The sequence below is a fragment of the Cebus imitator genome, unplaced genomic scaffold (genome assembly GCF_001604975.1).
Source record: "Cebus imitator isolate Cc_AM_T3 unplaced genomic scaffold, Cebus_imitator-1.0 Scaffold12, whole genome shotgun sequence".
NCBI classification, from domain to species: Eukaryota; Metazoa; Chordata; class Mammalia; order Primates; family Cebidae; genus Cebus; species Cebus imitator.
The window spans coordinates 11,645,054-11,651,062 of record NW_016107327.1 but is presented as its reverse complement, the minus strand read 5'-3'; positions in this window follow the sequence as shown (position 1 = coordinate 11,651,062).

Sequence of the window (6,009 nt, the reverse complement as noted above, 5' to 3'; positions counted from 1 at the left end):
TTTTCCATTTTTTGTAGAGACAGGGTCTTGCTATGTTGCCCAGGCTGATTTCAGACTCCTGACCTCAAGCAATCCTCCAGCCTCAGCCTCCCACAGTACTGGGATAACAGGCATGAGCCACCACACCTGGTCTCAAATGTTCTGTAATAGTAACATATAGATCCCATAGCAGACGAAAGCCAAAGAATGGAAATTTCTGGGTAAACATAATACATCTATATAAATTGTAACAATAGAAAACATATGAAATACACGTATACATGTACACAGTGTACAGAGGTGCATTTGGGTTACGGGAGCAATACTTCAGACCCATATAGTAGGAAAAACCACCAGGATTGGCTCATAGAGACTGAAGCTTAATTTAAACTGGCTCTCTTAACACTAAATTATTTGAAGTGAGTTTCAGCATACTCACATCACACTAAAAACAAAAACAAAACAGGCCAGATGTGGTGGTAATCCCAGCACTTTGGGAGGCCAAGTCGGGCGGATCACGAAGTCAAGAGTTCAAGACCAGCCTGACCAAGATAGTGAAACCCTGTCTCTACTAAAAATACAAAAATTAGCCAGGTGTAGTGATGCACACCTGTAATCTCAGCTACTCAAGAGGCTGAGGCAGGAGAATCGCTTGAACCAAGGAGGCAGAGGCTGCAGTGAACCAAGATTGCACCACTGGACTCCAGCCTCTGCGACAGAGCGAGACTCCGTCTCAAAAAAAAAAAACTGGATTGCAAGTGGCGCGATCTCAGCTCACTGCAACCACTGTCCCCTAGGTTTAAGTGATTGATTCTTCCATCTCAGCCTCCCAAGTAGCTGAGATTACAGGCACCTGCCATCATGCCCAGCTAATTTTTGTATTTTAGTAGAGATGGGGTTTCACCATATTGGCCAGGCTGGTCTCAAACTCCTAACCTCAGGTGATCCACCTGCCTTGGCCTCCCAAAATACTGGGATTACAGGCATGAGCCACCTTGCCCAGCCTACTTAATTTTTCTTAAGGGAAGCTTATTTAAAACAGAGTGTCCTTTTCTGTTGTTTTTGAAAGTGAAAATTTCTGCTGCTCAGCCGAAACCTTGAGTCTACAGAGGGCACTGACAAGAGGACTGATGGATAAATGTGATTTGATGACCATGCCTCCTCCACCTCCTTTAGTGCTTTCTCCAGTGTGGTTTCTTTCATATCAATGAAACTTTTCTTTTTTCTTCTTTTTTTTTTTTTTTTGAGAGGTAGTCTTTCTCTGTCTCCCAGGCTAGAGTGCAGTGGCACGATCTCGGTTCACTGCAACCCCCACCTCCCAGGTTCAAGCAATTCTCCTGCCTCAGCCTCCCAAGTAGCGGGATTACAGGCGCATGCCACCATGCCCAGCTAGTTTTTATATTTTTAGTAGAGACAGGGTTTTACCATGTTTGCCAGACTGATCAGAAACTCCTGACCTCACGTGATCTGCCATCCTTGGCCTCCCCAAAGTGCTGGGATTACAGGTGTGAGCTACAACGCCTGGCCTCAGTGAAACTTTTCCTATTTTTTGGACAATTTTCACAACCAAAAATAGATTTGGGAAAATAAAATTGGGAAATTTGCTTAAGATTACAGAGCTACAAAAGGGCATACAATTTTGGGACTCATTTTTTTAAATTGAGATATAATTTACATACAGTAAACTATTTGGCCTTGATTTCCAGCTCCACCACTTCTAACCGTACGATTTTGTCTTAGTTATTAATTTATCTTTCCTTCATTTTCCTTGTCTATAAAATGAAAGAACCATAACAATTGTTCTGCTTCATAGTGTGTGGTGAGGATTGAGTTAACAAGTAAAGAGTTCAGAATGGTGACCTAATACAATCCCTTCACTTTACAATGGAAAAAACTGAAGTCTTTGAGAAATTGAAAAATTTGCTTGCTTAAGATTATATAGCTATAAAAGGGCATAAAATTCTGGTAGCAGAAATTTTTTTATATTGTGATATAATTTACATACAGTAAAATTAACCATTCAAAGTGATTTTTAGTATATTCACAAAGCTGTGCAAGCATCACCAGTATATAATTCCAGAATATTTTCATCACCCCAAGAAGAAATCCTGTACCCACTAGCAGTGGAACCAGAACTTATATTTCACTTCTAGTCCAAAGATTCTTTGCATTGTCATAGTCATATATATGGAGATTCAAGTTGATTAGGTAAGTAAAGTTTTATTTAGTAAGTATTTAATATCTAAATAATCAAATTTATCAAATACTTGCTAAGATTTTGCATAGTTCTGTGCCATTAACTATCTCAAACTTTTATATGAGTTTCTGTATTCTTTGGGTTTTTTTAATTGTCGTTTTTTCAAATATATGCCAGATTCTTGAGGATACATGGCAAACACTTAGGAATGGGTTCTACATACTCTAAACAGACTCAGGAAATGCTTTGTTCTTTGGATGCACAGCACACCATCTCAAAGGAAATGAGACTGGTAATTTTCACCGAGAATACGTGAGACATTAGAGAAATGCTTAAAGAAGTTGTTTATTCTGGAGGCTTTTATTAGATGGAGGATTATTTTCTGTTTCAAAGTTTCCAAATAGAATCCATGACTGGACAATATGTCCTTAAAAGGTTTAAGGAGAACCTAAATATTTTCCTGAGTTGGAGTTCATATAAATTTTAAAAATCACTCATTATAACATAAAACAAATTTTCCAGTCTCTGGTTTTCAAAACATCTATTTCTTGATCTCCTGCATTTCTTCTATTTTAAACTTGGAATTAATTTTACGTAAAATAAACATGAGTGCCAATTTTCTATTTTATGCCAAAATTACTAGGTCTCCGAAAGAAAAATCTCTACATTAGCCGTGTTTAGATAATCTAAATAGCACCCTTTAAACTGTGAGAATCATTGTATACATTTTGAATCTTCAGTGCATGGTTGTTCAATCTTTCGTAAATGTGTTTTCAAGCATTCAGAACATATACACATACAAATTGATCAGAACTAAGGCTCAAATAATTTGAAATGATTGTAGATTAGTCCACTAGAAAGAAATGAAAATGATAATAATGGTAATAAAGCTAGAAGATAATCTTTTTTTTTTTTTAAGACAGAGTTTCACTCTGTTGCCCAGGCTGGAGTTCAGTTGTGCCATCTTGGCTCACTGTAACCTCTGCCCCCCCGGGTTCAAGCAATTCTCCTGCCTCAGTCTCCCAAGTAGCTGGAATTACAGGCGCCTACCACCACACCCAGCTAATTTTTGTGTTTTTAGTGGAGACAAGATTTCACCATGTTTGCTGGGCTAACCTCAAACTCCTGACCTCAAGTGATCCACTCACCTCCGTCTCCCAAAGTGTTGGGATTACAGGTGTGAGCCACTGAGAAATTTTTATATTTTTACTAGGGATGGCCTTTCACTATGTTTCCCAGGCTGGTCTTGAATTCCTGGGCTCAAGACATCCACACGCCTTGGCCTCCCAAATTGCGAGGATTACAGGCATGAGCCACTGTACCCGGCCATGGTTAGTTATTTTAATCAAAACAAATTTAAGATCAAATTAGATATAAACTGTAAAAACAGATTTTATTAGTCTCTAATGAAAACTTCCAAAAGAAACCTCTATGTGTTTTTTTTCCTGAGACAGAATTTTGCTCTGTGAGGCAGGATGTTCAAATGATTCTTCTGCCTCAGCCTCCTAAGTAGCTGGGGATTACAGGTGTGTGCCACCATGCCTAGCTAATTTTTGTATTTTTAGTGAAGACGGGGTTTCACCATCTTCACCAGGTTAGTCTTAAACTCCTGACCTCATGATCTGCCCACCTCAGCTTCCCAAAGTGCTGGGATTACAGATACGAGATACTGTGCTCGGCCAGACACCTGTGTATTTTAACAAAGTTTGGTAGAATATTAATTCCCTTATCTCTGAAAATAAATTTTAATCAAGTATTTGAAAATCTATTAATGTTCACACTCCTTGGATTTCCGTACAATATGTCCTGGTATTTATCTCTAAATTAATAAAGTTACAAGATCTCTCTTAATATAGGCCAAAATACACAGAATTTATCAGGAGACACCTGTTTTATGAATGAATGAATGAATAAGCTGATTTTTAAAATATTAAACCATCTTACCTAGTGTTGGGCTATTATTAACTGTTATTGCCTCTTATCACTGAGTTACTACGGAAGGCTTAACTACAGTTACACAGGCAGAGCAGATTAAAATATAAACCTTATTATTGACATAACTTTGACATTTTGTATTTGGTAAGGTAATTATTTATGCTACATGTATATAGTCATTTCCCATATTTGGTTATTTGTTGGAAGACCATGATTTTAGGGTAGTGTCAATGGAAGTTTGACTTGATAGATGCAAATGACTAACTCTCCAGAAAGTTATATTTAATACATACTATTTTTTTCTGGAGTGAATTCATTCTTTTTAGGCTAGTCTCTCATACATCTGTTTGTGCCAACCCTTTCTTAGGGATGTATGATTGTAATATAAAGAAGGATTTCCTATGAATTTGTACACTCTCACATTTCTTAGCTATATCTTCCTAATTTTAAAGGAAATTTACCCATTTTTAAGATTCCAGAATTTAGAGGAATGCTATTTTACATGGTCATTGAAATAACATTTAAAAATAATTTTTTTTCTGTAATTACAGTGACTTTGAGTAGAATAGGTTTTGGAGCATCTCCTCTTATTAGCTGCCTGCTGCTTAGCCCCTCTAAGCCTGAGGGATCCAATCAGTAAATGGGGATACTACCAACCTCCAAGGTTATTGTGTGGATTCAGTGAATGACGTAGGTAAAGCACCTGGCATATGGTGAAGGCCTAGTAAAAGACAGCCATTGCTGCTGCTGTTGTTTATCAATCCTAGTGTCTGCACTGATTAATTAATTCATTCACATGACCTAAAACACCTTTCATCAAAGCATGGGTCTTACACTAAACATTTGTTGCATATGTGCTTTCCTTAGAAAAAAGAAAAATTAGCTATTTCAAGTAATCAAAAGCCCTGTTCATATACAAGTCAAAGAAGAGTGAATATGGTTTGTTAAAGGATTAAATGTTTTATTGTTTTTTGTTTTGTTTTGTTTTTTTTGAGACAGAGTCTCACTGTCGCCCAGGCTGGAGTGCAGGGGCGCAATCTTTGCTCACTGCAACCTCCACCTCCCAAGTTCAAGTGATTCTCCTGCCTCAGCCTCTTGAGTAACTGGGATTACAGGTGTTCACCACCATGCCCAGCTATTTTTTGTATTTTAGTAGAGATGGGGTTTCACCATGTTGGCCAGGCTGATCTTGAACCGCTGACCTCAAGTAATCCACCCGACTCAGCCTCCCAAAGTGCTGGGATTGCAGGCGTGAATCACCATTCCCAGTCTATTTTATTGTTTACATCATATAGAAAGATCTGTAGTCAGAATTTAAAATTTGTTCAATGTGAAAAATAATGATCTATACAGCCAAAAATGCATAAAGAATATTTAGCTTTAGAAAGGAGATTAAAACAAGTTTTTCAAAGGCATGGATTTATTCTAAACACATAAAAAAAAAAAAAAAAAAAAAAAAAAAACAAAAAAAAAAAAAAAAAAAAAAAAAAACCCCCAAATAAAAAAAAAAAAAAAAAAAAAAAAAAAAAAAACGAAAACCCCAGCCATAGTGTTACCTTGCAAAACATCTAGCAATAAAAATTTCCTTAATACTATCCTCTTATGTTTCATGATCTGATGTCCATTAACTTTATTTTTTATTTTTTTTATTCACCTGGGTGCAGGTGGGCTAAGGCTGAAAAGGGCATTAGCCTTCATTAACTTTAAAGATAAGAGCCTGTTTTATAGTTTCTCTTCTAAACACACAATGCAGGTAAACAATCTACTTTAGCTTCTTGCCTTCAAGCAAAATTATGTTCTTCTTTTCATAACCCATTTGTAAAGGTTGCCAGGAAGTGGCAATCTGGTAACAATATTAGTGGTGTCTAAATTCAATGTCAGACACTGTCATGACTACA